This window comes from Haemaphysalis longicornis, unplaced genomic scaffold (genome assembly GCF_048455015.1).
Source record: "Haemaphysalis longicornis isolate Haplotype H1 unplaced genomic scaffold, Haemaphysalis longicornis Haplotype H1 scaffold_11, whole genome shotgun sequence".
NCBI classification, from domain to species: Eukaryota; Metazoa; Arthropoda; class Arachnida; order Ixodida; family Ixodidae; genus Haemaphysalis; species Haemaphysalis longicornis.
Window position 1 is genome coordinate 77,016,546 of NW_027526214.1, and position 11,245 is coordinate 77,027,790.

Here is an 11,245-nt window from a genome sequence, read left to right on the forward strand (position 1 = left end):
CTTTAGTGTATTTTCCTATACCCTTCGCGCGTGTGCTGTGCGGTGAAGTGTGCCGGTAGGACTGACTGTGCTCTTGTGGACTGTCCGCAAGAACTTTTCCACCGGTACTGCGAACTTCTTCCAACTCCACCCTGCCTTTCTAACTTTGAGAATAGTTGTTGCTCCCCAACAACTTTCTTAGACCCGGGGTCATTGTCATGAAGTGCCCGTGGACGAGGAAGAAGAGGAGACCGAGCGCGCAGCTGCAACGAGTGCGTGCAGAAAAATCGAACCAGGCCGGTGATCAGGGGACGCCTGTGACGCGCTGGGCTTGAGAGCGCGGCCCTGTGATCGTTTCGGGGAAGACCCGGAGCGCAACCGCTGCTGTTCCCGAGAGCCGTCCGCCGCTGATCCCGACAACCCGTGGGCTGGCCGTGCCTGGAGCCTGTGACGCGCTGGGCGAGAGAGCGCGGGTCCGGGTTCACCTGGAGGTGGAACCCTCCGCTCACACCCGCTGCTACGCCCTCGAGCCGTGACTCATCGGAAAGGTCGACGATGCCTGCCCGACGTCCCGCGCCTGGTTACGACGGGGCCTAGAACCGGTCATCGAGCCAGCCTCGCCGTGACGTCCTCGTCGACTCCGCACGCATCGGGACTTCAACACCTCGAGGGTCTGCGACAAAACCCCGTAGGACGTTTGTTTTCTTTATTGCGGACATTTCCGTTAGCCTCTTGCCTTTCTTAACGCTGATATTGTTCGTCTCACGTACTTGCTTTCGTGCCCTAACTTCTGCTTCTTTCATGTCATGCATAAAGCAACGTTTACTCGCGCACGCACTGGCCACTGACTCGTGACTTTCACGCCAATCCTTGACCCATTCATTACAAACAGAATATCACCACAGTAAAGACAAGCGGTTTTATCTACCCGATAGCAATTGTTCAGTGCAAAAGGACACAAAATATTAATCATACAAATAAAGAAAAAACTATAAAGCAAGGGGTACTACAGTGAAATCTATGTACATTCGTGCCTATGTGGTACGGCAACTACACACAAGCAATACACTGACACAGTACCAAGTACAATATGTACGCAAATTAAAAAAAAAGTAAGAACGCTTCTCTTTCAAAACAAAGTTTCTCAGTTGCTCGCTGCATCGGCCTTCTCCGGTGCCTGATTGGGCAGGCAAGACAATCGGCCTGTGTTTTTATTTATGCCGCTCAAGACAGTGTTAAACTTGTAAATAAGGTACGATTCACAGGTATCACGATCATAATGCGTTTTGAAATTTGACTGAAGCACTGTGGCTGTGAATGCGTGGAAAGGGTGGCCTAGATTATTTACATGTTTAGATAGGGGAAGGTGGGGTAGGGACTTTATGTGTGCTTTGTGGTTGTTGATTCCTATTCTAAATGGATTCTCAGTTTGACCAACGTACTGGGCAAGGCATATGGTGCATTCAAGAAGGTAGACAATGTTTGCGGTGTCACAGGCAAAGTTTCCTCTTATCTGGAAAGAGAATGAAGATGTGGTGCTGATGGCGACACGGGCTTTAGTCATCATGGGGCACAGTTTGCTCCCAGTCTTATTACAGGGTCCGCTGCCTGTGAAACTGGGTGTGTTGACCTTAGATGACGTTACAATATCTCTGATGTTTCTCGCACGTTGGTACACGACGCGGGGAGGCTGAGGGAAAACAGTTCGCAACCTTTCGCTTTGAAGTAGAATGTTCTGCTGCTTTCTGAGTATGAAGTTTACGCTGGAGGACGAAGCGGCATATGTTAGAATAAGGTTGGGGGTCGTAATCAAAGATTTGGCTTTTGAGTTAGTTTTCAGGTGGTGGCAGTCCTGTTTCTCAAACTTCCTAATAGCATCACTTATGACAGACGGTGGCTATTGTTGTCGTGTTAGGTCATTAGTTAGTTGTTGACAGTTACAGGCAAATTCAGCTGGGTCAGAGCGTATCCTTCTGAAACGCAGAGACTGACTGTATGGTATGCCGAGTTTACAGTGTTTAACGTGGTTGCTTTTGAAATGCAAATATTGGGGTCGGTCCGTTGGCTTCCTGTACAGTGAGGTCACAAGCTTGTTGTCCGATATCCTCACTGAAACATCAACAAAGTTGATGGCAGATGCGGAATACGAGTGGGCGAAGAAAATGGTCTCGCGGGCGTTGTTGAAAGCGGTGATAAATGTTAGAAGTTCCTCTTCCCCATGGCAACAAATGAGAAAAATATCGTAAATGAACCTTCGATAGAAAAGAGGGTGAAGCTGTGGCTTGCTTAGAAATTCCGACTGCAATGTGCCCATGAAAATGTTAGCATAGTTCGGTCCTATTTTTGTTCCCATCTAGGCGCCGTCGATTTGCACGTAGTGCTTATTGTCAAACTCCAAGTTGTTCAGCTCCAAGTCAAGCTTTAGAAGTACGCCGAGAGTTTCACCATCAATTGAATTGTCTTGAGCGTCATCATTGTATGCCTGGATGACAGATCGGATGCCGTCGGAGTGTGGAATATTTGTATATAGCGAGGCGACGTCGAGCGTGACTAGCAGGCTATCTTCCGGTATAACTAGATCCATATTATCATCCAGAAAATGGCTTGTATCCTTTACATATGAAGGTAGTGTGGGAGGAATGTCTTTGATTAAGCTATCGATAAAACTAGAGCTCATTTCTGTTACGGTCCCTATACCGGAGATGATTGGTCTGCCTGGATTTCCTGCTTTATGTGTTTTAGCAACATATAAAATCGTCCTGGAACTGGGTTTAAAACTTGAAGTGAGGCTGCACTTTTTTCCGGAAGTTTTCTGTCTTTGACGAGCTCAATCACTGTCTGGCTTACCTTGTTCTTAAATTGCGTAGTCTGATCGGTGACAGTTCGTTTATAGAAAGAAGTATCGCTGAGCTGTCTTTCCGCCTCCGTGATGAAGTCCTGTTTATTCATAATAACAATTGCGCCACCTTTGTCGGCGGGTAAATCTTTTAATGCCTTTTCGTCTGTCTGTGAGAGATTTTTGTGACGCGGTGATCGATTTTTACATTGAGCTATAATGTCGCGTTGTACTGCCTTGATGTAGATGTCTAAGCATTTGTCCCTTTGTGGGGGAGGAGTCCAATGGCGTAGTGATGGCAGCCTAGTGTCCATATTAGGGTCTTGTGATTTGCCACAGTAATATTCGCTGATCCTAAGCGTTCGGGAGAAGTTCTCTAGATCCTTACAGAGTTGGAAGTCGTCTAGTCTGCCAGTTGCAGGGCAAAAACTCAAGACTCTTGATAGCACGCGTTCTTCGTCATCAGTGAGTGGTGGTCGCAAAAATTTACTGTGGCACTCTTTCAGCTGGGAGGCGTTCAGGTCAGGAACATTTTCGGGGCTTGGATGGGAAGGAAAAAAAGACGTGTGTACTTTTTCAAGAGGGGAAGTTATGCCGTCCCGAAGCAGCTTTTTCTGTTTTGTTACAATTAGTTGGCGCTCATTGTTTTCTGTAAACACTTTTAAAAGCTTATTTTAATGGGGTGTCAAATCTACCTGGTCAGTGAGTTTTCGTTCATCACTGAGGATGTGCTCTTGTTGTGAGTTATCGTGGTCAATACAATATTCAAAAGTTCCTCGGATGCTCCATGTATGCATAGTGCCCACCTAGCCTGTAGCTCTTGAGATATGTCGGAGGTGGCGGCTTTAAGGTAAATGCGGAGCCCTTTCGGAACAACATCCCATCTGCGATAGAGAATAGGTGTTCTGAGATGGCACTGATATCGTACTCGCTTTTCGACAATTTTCCTAGCCTTTAAAAAATTGTTTCACACAGTTGGTCTGTTCTGACCACAAGAGTCACCTAATTCTAGTCAGTTCCTTCGGTTTTGGTTTACGACGGCCGAGAAGGTCTTTCGCAACTTGTAGCGAGGCTCCGATGGAGCCTTGGATGAGGCCCCTGGGTCGGATGGAGCCTTGCCTGAGGTTCGGGCTGGAGACCAGGATGCTGCCGCTGGGTCCAATGGAGCCCGAGCTGAAGTCCCTGCCGCTGAGGAGGCTGATGCTGGTTGAGGAGAAGAAGGGGCCGGTTCAGCCGCTGTGTGGCCCGCAGAGTGCTGCTGCCACTTGTCGTCTGCGCTTGCATATCCTCGACGTAGGGTCTGGTGCAGGTGGCTCGCCAGGAGAGCCACACCCTCGAAACTTGGGTGGAGCTCGTAAGCGGCTAGCACACGAGCCGGCGGGAGCCACTGGAATCTGTGGTCGAGGAAGAAGAGGCCCCTTGTCTGCCGGCAATGCCGGCGAAGAAGGCCGTTGAACAGGCAGCCTTCCTGTTGCATTTCCCGACGAAATGGCAGTTAATTCCACCCAGGCGGCGATTGACGGAGCGGGGGAGGATTAGGGTGGCATACTACCTCTTGAGCTGGGAAAGTCGCGTGCGATAACGTACAAAAGGGTGCGATAGCGCCCTAACTACCTCTTCCGCTGAGGACTGGGCCATATCTTTGGTGCCGACATGTAGCACGATGGCGGTGGTTGTCGCCGGGACGAAGTCCAGCAGGGAGCAGGCGTCGTGGATTTTTGCACCAGACAGAGAGATGAATTCGGGCGTTCTCTTCCGTCCTGGGTTAAAGTGGTGATGCAGGTGCTTGCAGTGAGAGTCTCCAATGACAACTGAAGTAGGTAGATACTTTGAAAATTTACAACCTATGTCTTTCGCGTTGACTGTGCCTCTAGCCATTGTGGCAAAGTTAAGAGAAAAGGTTCCTAGCTATGAGGTTAGCTGTACCATAGAGAAGTCAAACTGAAAAACATAACAACATTTATTGTAACGTTTCGACCAGGGGCCGGTCTTTTTCAAAGATACAAAAAGTGCAGATCAGTTGGGTTTAAATACATATCAGTTGTGGGCGGGGCAAGAAGATGTACCAAGCAAAAAAACGGAGGCTCTACGCGACACAAAAAAGCATACGAAGCCGCAGAACGCAAGGGGTGAAAAAAAGGGGGGGTGGGATGAAGGCCCATTGGAGTGCTGCCGGGGAACAGAGGAGAAAGGGGGCCTAATCAAGGCAGGCCAAGCTATAAGATAAAAGGAAAGCTTTGCAAGCTACTGAAGTCACGACGGGAAAGCAAGAGGGTGAAAACCAAGGAAGGGCTAATTTTAGCTCGTTTGTTGACCTGTTTCTCTCGGCAGGTGCCTGGTAGAGCAACGTGCAGGGTGTGAGAGTTTCAAAAATACAGAAAATATGCAAAGAACCATAGGAAAGTGACTGTTGAAGAGAAAAGGTTGGAGAGCCCAGAGGTAATTGCGGATGCCTAACGCAAGCGTTAACAACACACACAAAGGGAAAAAAGAAACAAGAAAACGAGGGAAGGAAGAGGGCGATTGGGATTACCAGAGGGGCGCGGAAACAGCAGGGGGGGGGGAATGCGGGGATGAAAGAGGTTCGAAGAATAGACCAAGCGACCATGGGGAGATAAAAGATGTTCGAAGAAAAGACCAAGCGACACGTGGTTTCACACCGCGTGAAATCGCGGAAACGATTTCCGGGGTAAAACGTAGCAGCCGTCCACGAGGCGTCCAGGAAGTCATGCAATGCATGGACAATATAATGCAAAGTAAAGTCAATTTAAGCTTGATCACATAAATACCAAAAATAAATGTACCTAAGGCTAAAAACACATACAAAAAAGGAGATATACAGTGCAACATGAAGTTTTTGAATAGCATTCACGCAAGATCATATTTCTTTACATACCCGCATACAGACAAACAGAAAAGAACTATAAACAGAATATCACCACAGAAAGCACAAGCGGTTTTATCTACCCCATAGCAATTGTTCAGTGCTAAATGACACAAAATATTAATCATACAATAAAAAGAAATATTAAGCAAGAGGTACTATGGAGAAATTTATGTACATTCTTGCCTATGTGGTACGGCAACTACACACAAGCAATACACTGACACAGAACAAAGTCCATATGTACACAAATTAAAAAAAAAAAGTAAGAACGCTTCTCTTTCAGAACAAAGTTTCTCAGTTGCTCGCTGCATCGGCCTTCTCCGGTGCCTGATTGGCCAGGCAATACAATCGGCCTGTTTTTTTTATTTGATGCCGCTGAATACAGTGTTAAACTTGTAAATAGGGTAGAACTCACGGGCTTCACGATCAAAATGCGTTTTGAAATTGGACTGAAGTACTGTGGCTGTGAATGCGGGGAAAGGGTGGCCTATATTATTCACATATTTACATAGGGGAAGGTGTGGTAGGGACTTTGTGTGCTCGGTGGTTGTTGAATCTCATTCTAAACGGATTCTCAGTTTGACCAACGTACTGGGAGTGGAATATGGTGCATTGAAAAATGTAGACAATGTTTGCGCTGTCAAAGTCAAAGTTTCCTCTTATATGGAAAGGAAATGAAGACGTGGTGCTGGTGGCGACAGAGGCTTTAGTCATCATGGGTCACAGTTTGCAGCTAGGCTCATTGCAGGGTCCGCTGTCTGTTAAATTGGGGGTGTTCACCTTAGATGACGTTAAAATATCTCTGATGTTTCTCGCACGTCGGTACACGACGCGGGGAGGCTGAGGGAAAATACTTTGCAACCTTTCGCTTTGAAGTAGAATGTTGTGGTGCTTTATGAGTATGCAGTTTTCGCTGGAGGACGAAGCGGCATATGTTAGAATAGGGTTGGGGATCGTATTCAAAGATTTGGCTTTTGAGTTAGTTATCAGGTGGCGGCAGTCCTGTTTCTCAGACTTCCTAATAGCATCACTGATTACAGACGGTGGGTCTTGTTTTCGTGTTAGGTCATTAGTTAGTTGTTGACAGTTAGAAGCAAAATCAGCTGGGTCAGAGCATATCCTTCTGCAACGCAGAGACTGACTGTATGGTATGCCGAGTCTACAGTGTTTAACGTGGTTGCTTTTGAAATGCAATGAGTGGTGTCGTTTCGTTGGCTTCCTGTACACTCAGGTCACAAGCTTGTTGTCCGATATCCTCAATGAAACATCGGGAAAGTTGATGGCAGATGCGGAATACGAGTGGAAGAAGAAAATGGTCTCGCGGGCGTTGTTGAAAGCGGTGATAAATGTTAGAAGTTCCTCTTCCCCATGGCAACAAATGAGAAAAATATCGTAAATGAACCTTCGATAGAAAAGAGGGTGAAGCTGTGGCTTGCTTAGAAATTCCGACTGCAATGTGCCCATGAAAATGTTAGCATAGTTCGGTCCTATTTTTGTTCCCATCGAGGCGCCGTCGATTTGCACGTAGTGCTTATTGTCAAACTCCAAGTTGTTCAGCTCCAAGTCAAGCTTTAGAAGTACGCCGAGAGTTTCACCATCAATTGAATTGTCTTGAGCGTCATCATTGTATGCCTGGATGACAGATCGGATGCCGTCCAAGTGTGCAATGTATTTTATGTATTTTATGTATATTATGTATCTACTTATGTATTTTAGGCAACAGTAAAATCGTCCTGGAACTGGGCTTAAAACTTGAAGTGAGGCTTCAGTTTTTTTTTTGAAGTTCTTTGCCTTTGACAAGTGCAATCAGTGTCTGGCTTACCTTGTTCTTAAATTGCGAAGTCTGATCGTTGACAGTTGGTGTATAGAAAGAAGTATCGCTGAGCTGTCTTTCGCCTCAGTGATGTAGTACAGCTTATTTCTAATAACAATTGCGCCAACTTTGTCGCGGGTTTGATTGTTATGTCGGAGCTCTCGCTTATACCTTTTAATGCCTTTTCCTCTTTCTGTGAGAGATTCTTGTGATGCGGTGATCGATTTTTACATTGAGCTAGAATGTCGCGTTGTACTGCCTTGAAGTAGATGTCTTAGCATTTGTCTCTTTGTGGGGGAGGAGTCGAATAGCGTAGTGATGGCAGCCTAGTGTCCATATTAGGGTCGTGATTTGCATAGTAATATTCGCTGAGCCTAAGCGTTCGGTAGATGTTCTCTATATCCCTAAAGATTTGGAATTCGTCAAGTCTGCCGGCTGCAAGGCAAAAACTTAAACCTCTTGATAGCACGCGTTCTTCGTCATCACTGAGGGGGTGTCTAAAAAGTTTACTATGTGGCACTCTTTGAGCTGGGAGGCGTTGAGGTCAGGAACTTTTTCGGGGCTTGGATGGGAAGGAAAAAAAATACGTGTGTACTTTTTCAAGAGGGGAAGTTATGCCGTCCCGAAGCAGCTTTTTCTGTTTTGTTAGAATTAGTTGGCGGTCTTTGTTTTCTGTAAACACTTATAAAAGGTTATTTTAATGGGGCGTCAAATCTACCTGGTCAGTGAGTTTTCGTTCCTCACTGAGGGTGAAGCATGCATGCACTATGCATGCATGCTTCATGCATGCATAGTGCCCACCTAGACTGAAGCTCTTGAGACATGTCGAAGGTGGCGGCTTCAAGGTAAATGCGGAGCCCTTTCGGAACAACATCACATCTGCGATAGAGAATGAGGGTACTGAGATGGCACTGATATCGTACTCGCTTTTCGACAATTTTCCAAGCTTTAAAAATTTTTTTGACACGGTTGGTCTGTTCTGACCACAAGAGTCACCTGATTCTACTCAGTTCCTTCGGTTTTGGTTCACGACGGCCGAGAAGGTCTTGCGCAAGTTGTAGCGAGGCTCCGATGGAGCCTGGGATGAGGCCGCTAGGTCGGATGGAGCCTTGCCTGAGGTTTGGGCTGGAGACCGGGATGCTGACGCTGGGTCTGATACATCCTGTGCTGAAGTCCGCGAGAAACATCAGGAGATATTGTAACTTCATCTAAGTCAACACCCCCAGTTTCACAGGCTGCGGACACTCTAATAAGCCTAAGAGCGAACTGTGCCCAATGATGACTAAAGCCTTGGTCGCCACTAGCACCACGTCTTCATTCTCTTTCCAGATAAGAGGAAACTTTGGCTGTGACAGCGCAAACATTGTCGACCTTCTTGAATGCAACATATGCCACCCCCAGTACCTTGGTCACACTGAGAATGAGAATCAACAACCACTGAGAACATAAAGTCCCTACCATACCTTCCCCTATCTAAACATGTAAATAATCTAGGCCACCCTTTCCACGCATTCACACCCACAGTGCTTCAGTCAAATTTCAAAACGCATTATGATCGTGAAGCCCGTGAATCTTACCTCTTTACAAGTTTAACACTGTCTTGAGCGGCATAAATGAAAACACAGGTTGATTGTCTTGCCTGCCCAATCAGGCACCGGAGAAGGCCGATACAGCGAGCAACTGAGAAACTGTGTTCTGAAAGAGAAGCGTTTTTACTTTGTTTTTTTTTGTTTTGTTTTTATATAGGTGTACACATTGTACTTTGTACGGTGTCAGTGTATTGCTTGTGTGTAGTTGCCGTACCACATAGGCAAGAATGTAACTAGATCTCGCCATAGTACCCCTTTCTTTATATTTTTTTCTTTATTTGTATGATTATTATTTTGTGTCCTTTTGCACTAAAACAATTCCTATCGGGTAGATAAAAGCGCTTGTCTTTTCTGTGGTGATATTCTGTTTATAGTTTTTTCTGTGTGTCTGTATGCGGATATGTAAAGAAACATGATCTTGCGTGACTGCTCTTCAAAAACGTCATGAGGCACTGTTTATCTCCTTTTTTCTCTGTGTTTTAGCCTTATGTCCATTTATTTTCGGTATTTAGTGATCGAGTTGAAATTAGCGTTAATTTGCATTGTGTTGTCCTTGCATTGCATGACCTCGTGGACGCCTCGTGAATGGCTGCCACGTTTTACGCTGAAAACGTTTCCGCGATTTCACGCCATGTGAAACCACGTGTCTCTTGGTCTTTTCTTCGAACCTCTTTTATCCCCCCATGGTCGCTTGGTCATTTCTTCGAACCTCTTTTATCCCCGCATGTCCCCCCCCTCAGCGGTTTCCGTGCCCCTCCGGCTAATCCCCCTCTTCCTTCCCTCGTTTCTTTTTTCCCTTTGTTTGTCTGTGTTGTTAACGCTTGCACTAGGCATCCGCAATTACCTCTGGGCTCTCCCACCCTTTTCTCCTCACCAGTGAATTTCCTCTGATTCTTTGCATATTTGCTGTATTTTTGAAACTCTCCCACCCTGCAGGTTGCCCTACCATGCACCTGCCGCCAAAATAAACAGGTCAAGAAACGAGCTAAAACGAGCCCTTCCTTAGTTCTCACCTCCTTGCTTTGAGAGTCGCGACTTCAGTACCTTGCAATGCTCTCGCCTTAGTCTAGAGCTTCGCCTGCCTTGATTATACAACCTTTCCCCTCTGTTCCCCGGCAGCAGTTCAACGGGCCTTCATCCCAACCCCTTTTTTCCCCCCTTGAGTTCTGCGGCTTCGTATGCTTTTTTGTGTCGTGTAGAGCCTACTTTTTTTTGCGTGATACATCTTCTTGCCCCGCCCACCACTAAAATATATTTACACCCAACTGATCTTCACTATTTGTATCTTTGAAAAAGACCGGCCCTTGGATGAAACGTTAAAATAATTGTTGTTACGTTTTTCAGTTTGACTTCTTTATCGTACAGCTAACCTCATAGCCAAGAACCTTTTCTCTTAACTTTGCCACAATGGCTACAGGCACAGTCAACGCAAAAGACATAAGTTGTAAATTTCCAAAGTATTTACCTACTTCAGTTGTCATTGGAGACTCTCACTGCAAGCACCTGCATCACCACTTCAACCCAGGGCGAAGGAAACGCCCGCATTCATGTCCTAATTCGGTACGAAAATCGACGACACCTGCCCCCTGCTGGGCTTCGTCCCGGCGACAACCACCGCCATCGTGCTACATGTCGGCACCAACGATATGGCCCATTCCTCAGCTGAAGAGGCGTTCGGGCGCTATCGCACCCTTTTGGACGTCATCAGACGAGACTTTCTTAGCATCAAGAGGGTGTATGCCACCCTAATCCTCCCCACTCCATCAATCGCCACCGGGGTGGAACGAACCGCCGTTTCGTCGGGAAATGCAACAGGGAGGCTTCCCGCTTCAACGCCCTTCTTCGCCGGCATAGCCGGCAGACAAGGGACCTCTCCTTCCTCGACCACGGCTTCCAGTGGCTGCCGCCAGATCGGGTGCTAGCCGCTGAGGGGCTCCACCCAACTTTCGAGAGTGTGGCTATCCTGGCGAGCCACCTGCACCAGACCCTACGCCTAGGATACGCAAGCGCAGACGACACGTGGCAGCAGCACTCTGCGGGCCACACAGCGGCTGAACGGGCCCCTACCTCTCCTCCACCAGCACCGGCCTCGACAGCGGCACAATCCCGGACTTCAGCCCAGGCTCCATAGGACCCAGCGG